Source organism: Pseudophryne corroboree, chromosome 6, assembly GCF_028390025.1.
Source record: "Pseudophryne corroboree isolate aPseCor3 chromosome 6, aPseCor3.hap2, whole genome shotgun sequence".
NCBI classification, from domain to species: domain Eukaryota; kingdom Metazoa; phylum Chordata; class Amphibia; order Anura; family Myobatrachidae; genus Pseudophryne; species Pseudophryne corroboree.
This window is the reverse complement of record NC_086449.1, coordinates 348,435,397-348,447,038: the sequence shown is the minus strand read 5'-3', so window position 1 is coordinate 348,447,038 and position 11,642 is coordinate 348,435,397. Positions and strand designations below refer to the sequence as shown.

At 49.3% G+C, this 11,642-nt stretch overlaps 1 protein-coding gene across 3 annotated transcripts in view; it reads right to left on the bottom strand.

Annotated features, from left to right (window-relative positions):
- Positions 1-11,642, bottom strand: part of IDH3A (isocitrate dehydrogenase (NAD(+)) 3 catalytic subunit alpha) — a 110,455-nt gene that overhangs the window by 77,644 nt on the left and 21,169 nt on the right. The window lies entirely within an intron of this gene.

The window sequence follows — 11,642 nt, the reverse complement described above, 5'->3', positions numbered from 1 at the left end:
GAAGGGCCGTAAGGACCAAGTTTAAATCCCAGGGAGGAACAAAAGGTGGTTGAATTCGAAGTACTCCCTGAAGAAATGTTTGAACCTCTGGAATGATCGCTAGTTTCTTTTGAAAAAGAACCGACAAAGCTGAAACCTGACCCTTCAGTGAAGAAAGCCTCAGGCCCTTATCGAGACCCTCCTGAATGAAAGAGAGCAGGCGAGGAAGTCTAAACAAACGCGGAGTCAAGCCCCGCTTTTCGCACCAAGCAATGTAAATACGCCATACCCTATGGTAAATGCCGGAAGTCACCGGCTTCCTAGCCCGAATCATCGTCTGTACAACAGAACGCGAAAGACCTTTTGCTTTTAAAATCCTGGATTCAAGAACCAAGCCGTCAAAGCCAGTCGACTTAAATCTGGGTGGCGACAAGGCCCTTGAAGAAGAAGATCTGGTCGCAGGGGGAGACGAAAGGGGTCTCCGACGACCATGCTGCGCAGAAGAGTGTACCACTGTCGGCGCGGCCAATCTGGAGCCACCAGAATTATTGCGAGACCTTCTCGCCGAATGGATTTAAGTAGACGTGGAAGCAGTGGAATCGGCGGAAACACGTAACCCAGTTGAAACTGCCACGGAGCTGTTAGAGCATCGATTAGAAATGCTTGAGGATCTCGAGTCCGCGAGCCGTAGTGAGGAAGTTTCTTGTTGAGTCGAGACGCAATTAAGTCTACGTCGGGCAGTCCCCAGCGGTCCACTAGAGAGAGAGAGACACTTCCTGGTGAAGTTCCCATTCTCCCGGATGAATCGTGTGACGACTCAAAAAATCTGCTTCCCAGTTCTCGACTCCTGGAATGTGAATTGAGGATATTACGGGAACCCAACGTTCCGCCCACGTGAGAATCTGAGCGACTTCTCTCATTGCGGACCAGCTGCGAGTTCCTCCCGGTTTGTTGATGTAAGCCACTGCCGTGGCATTGTCGGACTGCACACGAACCGGATGACCCTGTACCATGGTTTGAATCTGAAAGATTCCAGAATGTTGAACTGTAATTGACTCCTGACTGGTCCAGCGCCCCTGGAAGTGATGAGTCTGGAACACTGCTCCCCAACCGCTGAGACTCGCGTCCGTGGTGACCATCAACCAAGACCAAACCGTGAACGGTGCTCCTTTTCTCAAATTGTGTGTCACAACTGAGGGCCTGAGCTGACGGGAGGCAGCCTCAGTTGTAGGGGCTGAGATGTAACGGAACCTGGGAGGTTGTATCAGACCCCTAGACATGTAAGTAACATGTAGAATAACTGCCCGAAGGCGTGACCACGACAACCAGGATAAAAGTCAATGATGTTTATTATGACAAACTCCGTAACACAGCAGCAGTAAAGGAAACATAAAAGTCAACAGAGGATAAATACAATTCCTGGGTACTACAGGGTGGCAAGGGCCACAGGCACTGGTAGGGTGAGACAGTTCTTATAATCTTCTAGTTGGAAAGTCCTTACCAGACCTGACTGTAGCAATGGAGAGAACCCAGGATCGTACCAGCTGGTGTTCCAGGAAAGGCTGGGTTGCTGAAGATAAAACGGCTGCTGTGGATACTGGCTGGAACCAGACTGTTGTTGGTACGGAGTGGATACTGGCTGGAACCAGTTAAATAATAAACGAACTTGAGAGCGATGAAATAATAATGAAGTTTGGAGTTTGAGAGCGGTGAAATAATAATACCGGTGGAGAGTGGTAAACTGCAGAAAGGACACCGGCCCTTTAAGAGAAGCTGTACACTGCTGGAAGCTGGGCTGGAAGCAGGTGATTGATGAAGTTTGGAGTTTGAGAGCGGTGAAATAATAATACCGGTGGAGAGTGGTAAACTGCAGAAAGGACACCGGCCCTTTAAGAGAAGCTGTACACTGCTGGAAGCTGGGCTGGAAGCAGGTGATTGTTGTAACTGGAAACAGGCGAGTCCAGAATGGATCGGAGAGTCAGGCTACACCGCAGATGGAATGCTGGTGCGGGTCTCTATAGCAGAAGTCTGGAGACAGGAGCTGGAACCTGGAAGACAACCACAGGAGAGAGACAAACTGGAACTAGGTTAGACAACCAAAGCACTGACGCCTTCCTTGCTCAGGCACAGCTTACTTATACCTGCAGCAAGGAAGGGGTTGGCTAGGCAATTATGCAAATCAACAATACAGACAGCAGATTGGTGGAAATGCTCAGATGACAAAATCCAAGATGGCTGCGCCCATGCAGACACTTGGAGGGAAGTTTGGTTTGTAATCCATGTGAGAATTGAAACAGTAATGGCGACGCCGGCCACAGGAGACAGGAGACGCCAGACTGACAAGCGCACATTTAACCACGCGGGCACAGCGGAGGCCGCGGCTGATGAAATCACCACTCTGACATTCTGCATGTGGAAACTCAGGAACAGCGGGATCCGGTCCTGGAACGCTGAGCCAGCCTTAGGAGGCATCTGAAGGGTAAGTAATGGCGTCCAGATACCCGGATCGTGACAGCACCCCCCCCTTTAGGAGTGGCCCCAGGACACTTCTTAGGCTTTAAAGGAAACTTTGCGTGGAAATTTCGGACCAAGGCAGGAGCATGGACGTCTGAGGCATTGGTCCAAGAGCGTTCTTCAGGACCATAGCCCTTCCAGTCAATGAGGTATTGTAACTGACCGTAACGGAAACGTGAGTCCAAAATCTTGGCCACCTCGTACTCGACTCCCCGTTGAGTCTGAACTTTGGGAGCTGGAGAAAGTGCGGAATGAAACCGATTCAGGATCAGCGGTTTCAACAAAGAAACATGAAATGTCCTGGGTATTTTCAAGAAGGATGGTAACTGTAACCTGTAGGCAACAGGATTGATGACTTGTTCAATCTTGAAGGGTCCGATGTAGCGAGGTGCAAATTTCATGCTGGGAACTCTCAACCTCAAATTCTTCGTGGACAGCCACACACGATCACCCACCTTGAGGGCAGGAACCGCTCTACGCTTTCTATCGGCAAACTTCTTATACCTGAATGAGGCTTTAAAGCAGGGCTGCGCGGACGTTCCTCCAGTTATTTGAAAACTGACGCAAGGTGACATCCACTGCTGGAACAGAAGTTGCGGGAAGCGGTTGGAATTCTGGGACTTTAGGGTGGAATCCATAATTAATGAAGAATGGTGTAGAAGAAGATGAGGAATGGTATTGATTGTTGTGGCTGAACTCAGCCCAAGGAAGGAGTTGAACCCAGTCATCTTGAGAGGAAGACACATATATACGGAGGAAGGCCTCCAAGTCCTGATTCACCCTCTCGGTTTGACCATTGGTCTGAGGATGGTAAGCCGTGGAAAACTTTAACTTGACTTGGAGGGCGTGGCACAAACTTCGCCAAAATTTGGCTACAAATTGTACTCCACGATCCGAGATGATCTCTTCAGGAAGACCGTGAAGTCGGAAGATCTCTTGTATAAACACTTGAGCCAACTTGGAAGCTGACGGAAGACCGGTGAGAGGGATGAAATGTGCCATCTTGGTGAACCGGTCAACTACCACCCAGATGGTATTAAACTTGTTGCAGATAGGTAGATCGGAAACAAAGTCCATCGACAAATGGGTCCAAGGTCGACGGGGAACAGATAATGGAACCAGTTGCCCCGCAGGCGACTGGCGGGAGACTTTGTGTTGGGCACACTTTGGGCAGGAGGCAATAAATTCCATAACGTCCTTCTTCAGAGTTGGCCACCAGTAGGACCTAGAAATAAATTCAAGGGTTTTCTGAATGCCTGTATGTCCAGCAAAACGGGAAGCATGGGCCCAATGCATGAGCTTCTTCCTTAGAACTGGCTTAACAAAACTTTTCCCTGGTGGAGGCGTAGAGTCCATCCCTACCGTGGAGAATGCCAACGGATTAATAATAGGATGCTTGTCTGCAGACTCGGACTCATTTTCTTGCTCCCATGAGCGGGAAAGGGCATCGGCCTTACGATTCTGAGAACCCGGACAGAACTGGAGTTTAAAGTCAAACCTAGAGAAGGAAAGTGCCCATCTGGCCTGACGAGGATTCAGACATTGTGCGCCTTTGAGATATAAAAGATTTTTGTGGTCGGTAAGAATGGTGATTGAGTGGGAAGCTCCCTCCAAGAGGTATCTCCACTCCTCCAGAGCGAGCTTGATGGCTAGCAACTCCTGATCGCCAATGGCATAGTTGCGCTCAGCTGGGGAGAACTTCCGGGAGAAGAAACTGCAAGGATGTAGATGTCCATCTTTGGCCCTCTGGGATAACACTGCTCCTACTCCAACGGAGGAGGCATCTACCTCTAAGATAAAAGGAGAGTCGGTGTCAGGCTGTTTCAGAACTGGTGCAGAGATGAACCGTTGCTTCAGAAGGTGAAAGGCCTGTGTAGCTTCCTCGGACCACTTGGACGGATTAGCACCTTTCTTGGTTAATGCAGTGATAGGCGCCACAATGGTGGAAAAGTCTCGTATAAATTTTCTATAATAATTGGCGAACCCTAAGAACCTCTGGACCCCTTTGAGGCTTAAGGGTATAGGCCAATTCTGGATTGCTTGGAGTTTCTCAGGATCCATCTCTAGTCCGGAACCGGACACAATGTAACCTAGAAACGGAATGGTTTTAACTTCAAACACACACTTCTCCAATTTACAATAGAGGTGATTGACACGGAGACGGGAAAGAACCTCTTTTACCCAGAAACGATGATCTTTGAGATTATTAGCAAAGATGAGGATGTCGTCTAGATAAACCACGACATGGCGGTACAAGATGTCCCTGAAAATCTCATTCACGAAGTGCTGGAAGACTGCTGGAGCATTGCTCAATCCGAAGGGCATGACGAGGTACTCATAATGTCCGTCACGGGTGTTAAAGGCGGTCTTCCACTCGTCACCCTCACGGATTCGGATGAGATTGTAGGCACCCCTCAAGTCCAGCTTTGTGAAAATAGTTGCACCACTAACTCTATCAAAGAGCTCGGTAATCAGGGGTAAAGGGTATCGGTTCTTGACGGTAATGTCGTTCAGACCTCTGTAGTCGATGCACAGACGCAGACCACCGTCTTTCTTCTTAACGAAGAAGAAGCCTGCGCCGGCTGGAGAAGAAGATGGTCGGATGAAACCCTTCGCCAGGTTCTCTTTGATGTACTCTTCCATGGAGTGTGTCTCAGGCAGAGACAACGGATAAGTTCGGCCTCGCGGTGGAACCTTCCCTGGAATGAGGTCGATTGGGCAGTCCCATTCTCTATGAGGAGGAAGGATATCAGCAGAGGCTTTACTGAACACGTCCGTGAAGTCTTGATATGGAGGAGGCGGAACATCAGATGACCTGGGGAAGGAAGAACAAACAGGAAGAACTTTGGCTAAACAAGTCTCAGCACAGGAGGGACCCCATGCCAGTATTTGCGTAGTCGTCCAGTCAATTGATGGGTTGTGGAGACGGAGCCATGGAAGGCCTAAAACCACTGATTGTGTGGCTCTTGGAATCACTAAAAAAGAAATACTCAGAATGAAGAACTCCCACTCTCAGACGAACTGGAAGAGTCCTTAAGGAAATGACTGCGTCAAAAATCTTGCTGCCATCCACGGCAGTCAAAGAGATGGACGAGGACAGTCTCTCGGTGGGTAGGGACCACCGTTTAACATAAGCTTCGGTTATGAAACTCCCAGCTGCTCCGGAATCAAGGAGGGCAATGACGTTCCTGTAACGTTGAGCAATTTGGAGCGACACTGGGAGGTTACAGTCATGAGGAGATGGAGAGGAGATCATTACTCCTAGCCGGCCCTCTCCTTGGCGAGCTAGGATCTGGAGTTTCCCGGACGTTTGGGACAGGCATTGATAGTGTGCGACGGAGCTGCACAGTAGAGACAGAGAGACTCAGAGAGACGTCTTCGGCGCTCAGCGGGAGATAGACGAGAACGACTAATTTGCATAGGCTCATCCTTGGATGGAGATGGTTGACGAGGAGGAGGAGCAGAAGATTTAGGAGTAGATGATCTTCCTCGCTCAGTTGCTCTCTCTCTGAAACGTAGATCAACCTTCGTGCAAAGAGAAATTAGCTCATCCAACTTAGAGGGCAAGTCTCTGGTAGCTAACTCATCCTTGATGCGTTCTGATAAGCCATGCCAGAATGCAGCATACAGGGCCTCGTCGTTCCATGCCAGTTCGGATGCCAGGATTTTAAACTGTATAAGATACTGTCCCACAGTACGTGTTCCCTGGCGTAAACGGAGAATCTCAGATGAAGCAGATGTTATCCGGCCTGGCTCGTCGAAGATGCGCCTGAATGTAGCTACAAAGTCAGTATAGGAGGATAGCAGGGGATCAGACTTCTCCCATAAAGGTGATGCCCAGTCAAGGGCTGAGCCACTGAGAAGGGAGATGATATAGGCAATTTTGGTACGGTCACTGAAGAAATTGCCAGGTAGAAGCTCAAAGTGGATTTCACATTGATTGAGAAATCCCCTGCAGAACCTTGGAGATCCATCAAATTTTGCTGGCGTTGGAAGATGAAGATGTGGACTGGAAATGGGTAAGGTGGGTGGGGTTACAGCTGGTGTCACTGTAGTGGACGCACCGGACGTGCCAGGTCCACGGAGGGTCGTTTGAATCCCATCCAGCCGTGTAGAGAGATCCTGGAGACAGCGGATGATGTGGCCCTGTGCAGCCTCCTGATGTTCAAGTCGGGCTGCCAGTTCTTGCATTGGCCTGGCCGCTTGATCCTGGTCTCCGGCTGGATTCATTAGGTCAGTGCTTACTGTCACAACTGAGGGCCTGAGCTGACGGGAGGCAGCCTCAGTTGTAGGGGCTGAGATGTAACGGAACCTGGGAGGTTGTATCAGACCCCTAGACATGTAAGTAACATGTAGAATAACTGCCCGAAGGCGTGACCACGACAACCAGGATAAAAGTCAATGATGTTTATTATGACAAACTCCGTAACACAGCAGCAGTAAAGGAAACATAAAAGTCAACAGAGGATAAATACAATTCCTGGGTACTACAGGGTGGCAAGGGCCACAGGCACTGGTAGGGTGAGACAGTTCTTATAATCTTCTAGTTGGAAAGTCCTTACCAGACCTGACTGTAGCAATGGAGAGTACCCAGGATCGTACCAGCTGGTGTTCCAGGAAAGGCTGGGTTGCTGAAGATAAAACGGCTGCTGTGGATACTGGCTGGAACCAGACTGTTGTTGGTACGGAGTGGATACTGGCTGAAACCAGTTAAATAATAAACGAACTTGAGAGCGATGAAATAATAATGAAGTTTGGAGTTTGAGAGCGGTGAAATAATAATACCGGTGGAGAGTGGTAAACTGCAGAAAGGACACCGGCCCTTTAAGAGAAGCTGTACACTGCTGGAAGCTGGGCTGGAAGCAGGTGATTGTTGTAACTGGAAACAGGTGAGTCCAGAATGGATCGGAGAGTCAGGCTACACCGCAGATGGAATGCTGGTGCGGGTCTCTATAGCAGAAGTCTGGAGACAGGAGCTGGAACCTGGAAGACAACCACAGGAGAGAGACAAACTGGAACTAGGTTAGACAACCAAAGCACTGACGCCTTCCTTGCTCAGGCACAGCTTACTTATACCTGCAGCAAGGAAGGGGTTGGCTAGGCAATTATGCAAATCAACAATACAGACAGCAGATTGGTGGAAATGCTCAGATGACAAAATCCAAGATGGCTGCGCCCATGCAGACACTTGGAGGGAAGTTTGGTTTGTAATCCATGTGAGAATTGAAACAGTAATGGCGACGCCGGCCACAGGAGACAGGAGACGCCAGACTGACAAGCGCACATTTAACCACGCGGGCACAGCGGAGGCCGCAGCTGATGAAATCACCACTCTGACATTCTGCATGTGGAAACTCAGGAACAGCGGGATCCGGTCCTGGAACGCTGAGCCAGCCTTAGGAGGCATCTGAAGGGTAAGTAATGGCGTCCAGATACCCGGATCGTGACATTGTGACTGTGAAGCCACCAGTGAAGCGACCTACGAGTCTTTACCGACAAGCGGATCAACTGCAATTCGAGACGTGGATCCGGCCGAGCCCAACAGCTGAGAATCTGAGCCAGAAGAGTTCGGGCATGAAATCTGGCTTATGGGACTGCTTTGAAGGAGGACACCATCTTGCCCAACACCTGCATGCATCTGAGGATCGACACTACCGGTAAGTGTAACAGGGTCCGGATTCTGGACTGCAGATCCTGAATCTTGTCCGTAGGAAGAAACACCTTCTGGCTGTTGGTATCGAATAAAAGTCCCAGAAAAACCATTTTCTGGGAAGGAAGTAAAGACGACTTTGGAAAGTTGATTATCCACCCGAACGTCTGCAGAGTCTCTGTCGTTAGACGCAGGTTCTGAGTGAGAATTTCCGCTGACGGGGCCTTGACCAACAGATCGTCCAAGTATGGAGTGATGTTGACCCCTTGACAACGGAGAACCGCGATGACATGACCTTTGTAAAAACCCGAGGAGCCGTAGAGAGACTAAAGGGAAGAGCCTGAAACTGAAAATGCCACAGCCCGACTGCAAATCTCAGAAGAGGTTGATGACCTAGCCAAATCGGGACATGTAAGTAGGCGTCTTTTAGGTCTATTGAAGCCAAATATTCCCCTGGCTCCATGGCGGCGATAATTGAACGAATGGATTCCATGTTGAATTTTTGGGTTGAGAGATACGGGTTGAGGGCTTTTAGATTCAATATGGGTCGGAACGAACCAACCGGTTTGTCCACGAGAAAAAGACCAGAGTAAAAACCCCGACCCATCTGAGAGGGAACCGGAAGAATTACTCAATTTTGTAAGAGGGTTGCTGTTGCCTGAAGAAGAGCTTGACGTCTTGAGGGATCGTCTGGGAGAGGTGTGACGAATAGCCGGAATGGGGATGTCTGTTCGAGATCCAACATATATCCTCTGGATATGACCCCCCATTACCCACCGATCTGTTTCGACAGGAGCCACACTTCCCTGAACTGAAGTAACCGAGCCCCAACCTTCATCGATCCCTCCGGAAGACCTGAAGTGTCATGCATCAGGCTTGTCAGCAGGCTTACTGGCCGGTCTGCGAGTAGCTTGAGATCCTCTACCTCTGAATGCCCCTGTTCGTGGAAATCTGGAGAAGGCACGAAAGGACTGGAAACTACCTCTGCCCTGCGTACGAAAGGACCGAAACCTTGTAGGTTTCGGTTTGTGAGGAGCAGATGGAAGAAAGGGGCTCTTTCCTCCAGTAGTATCCGAAATAATCTTCTTTAACTCCGACCCAAAAAGAAACTCCCCTTCAAAAGGAACTGCCGTCATGGTCTGCTTCGAGTCCGAATCAGCATTCCAAACCCTAAGCCAAAGAGACCGTCTTGCTGATACTGTCAAGGCAGAAACCCGAGACTGTAGCGCAACAGAATCTAACAAGGCCTCACCTACATAAGTAAGCGTCTCCGAAATCTTTTCTGCTAATTGAATGGCTTCCAACGGATCGTCCGACTGCATTCCAGATACGACCTGTGCTAGCCATTCATCCACGGCCTTAAGGACCCAGGCACCCGCCAGAACTGGATGGAGAGAGACACCTGATAAAGAAAACATAGATTTTAGTAATGCTTCTATTTTCCTATCGGTAGGGTCTTTTAAGGTCACGGACTGTACCGAAGGAATAACCGTAGCTTTTGCCAAATGTGAAATAGGAGCGTCTACCTTTGGGGCTGTCTCCCAAAATTTTGTATCTTCCTCCGTAAAAGGATATAGAAATTTTAATTTCTTAGGAGCCTGGAAACGAGAATCCGGTTTAAGCCAGGGTTCTTTTAAAACAGGGATGGGGAACCTTCGGCCCTCCAGCTGTTGTTTAACTACACATACCAGCATGCCTTGCTACAGTTTTGCTATTTGGCCATGCTAAAACTGTTGCAAGGCATGCTGGGATGTGTAGTTCATCAGCAGCTGGAGGGCCGAAGGTTCCCCATCCCTGTTTTAAAATATCCGCAAAGTGAGAGTAAGAAGGGAAGGCAATAACCTGTCTCTTCTGTCGTTTGAAGAAGGGAGAGGAAGTCTCCGCCACTGCTGTATCCTGAATATTAAGAGTCTGACGAATGGCTTCTATTAGTAATCTAACACCTAAACTAGTAGATAGCTCCTCATCTTCCCAAGCCGAAACTTCGTCCCATTCAGTATCTACCTCCCCTTCCTCCAATGGAGATGTCAGAGAATCCAACTCCTCTCCCGGAAATGCTATAGCGGGTAACGGCTGTGGTCGTTTAATAGCAGTGGAACTGCTGGCAGAATTAACAAACTTATTTAAAGAATGGGTTAAATCCGTAAGACACTTGCCCATATTTTGGGCCCACAGAGGCTCCACCTGAGTGAGCAGATTCAGCCTCCGACCTAGACTGACGCAAATCTGAAATGGTATCCACCATGTTCTTGACCCATGGGGGCATAGACTGATCTGTGGAACTTCCCTGCTGATCCGCCACTGATGCACCAGAGCACGAAGTACAGAGGGTACCTGCGTCAACACTACCCTTAGCCAGCTTTAAGCCACACTGTGAACAGGAAAAATAAACTACGGAGGCCGTTTTGCCCTTTGTAGCCTTGTCCGGTTTACTGGCCATTCTTTATTCTAATTATGTTTAATATATAAAAGCAGTAAACATGTACTATAAATCCCTAGACAAGTGACCTAGCAGTTATCTCTAGTGTCCCCAAGAAGACTAACTGCTATCTCCCACTAGGGCTAGTCCACCATACACTTGCAGTTAGATGTGACTGTAATAAAAAAACCTTTCCCTGGAAACTAGTGCTCCGTGTGTGCTTGCACAGCGTCCCCAGTCTGCAGCCGGATAAGATGGCGCCCCGGAGTCTTCAGGAAGCTGCTGAACAGTGCGCGCGCGGCAGAGCAGGGCGGGAAGCCGTCCCTGCACGGCTGACGTAACCGCCGCGGCTATTCACTGAGTAATCTCCGAAACCGGAAGTTCGGGCTCCCGCGCGCCACTACACACAGTGGTTGTCGCGGCAGCTCTGTGCTGGCTCCAGGGAGTGTATAACACTCTCCCGGACCTTCCGCAAGTCCCCTCCTGATCAGTCATGCGGGTGGGTGGGAGAAGGTGTCCGATGCGGCGGATGGCTGGCAGGCTGTGTCATAAAATGAGAAGGATAACAGAGGGGACAGCCCAATACTGTCAGTGACAGATTGTGGCTGTCCTGTACCTTATTCCTGCCGTCCTGAAGTGAATAAAGGCCTCAGTGACCAAAGTGTGGTGGCCTCCAGCAGCAGCTCAGAGTGGGATGCTAAACCCACTCCAGTAGTACCTGTCACCTGTAAACAGGGACTAGGTACACCCGAGAATAAACTCAACACAAAAAAAAAAATCTAAGGAGAAAGAAAAACTGTGTCTGTACTCCACAGGCACAAAACTAAAACTGAGTGATGGCTGAGCAGGAAGGAGATGGGAGGGGTTAGAGGGGGGAGGAGGCAGCTTTTTGATAGATTCTGTGCCAAACTCCACTACCACACACCTCTAACCCACAAGTAACAGCGCAGCGTCCCCCAGATGGATGACCGAGAAATTTATATTTTAAATTTACCTACCAGTTGGGTTTGTGTGCACTCAAGTGTAGCTAATTTCTTTTCCCGCTCTTCTTGGGGACTTGGTATCAAAACATAAAATAAG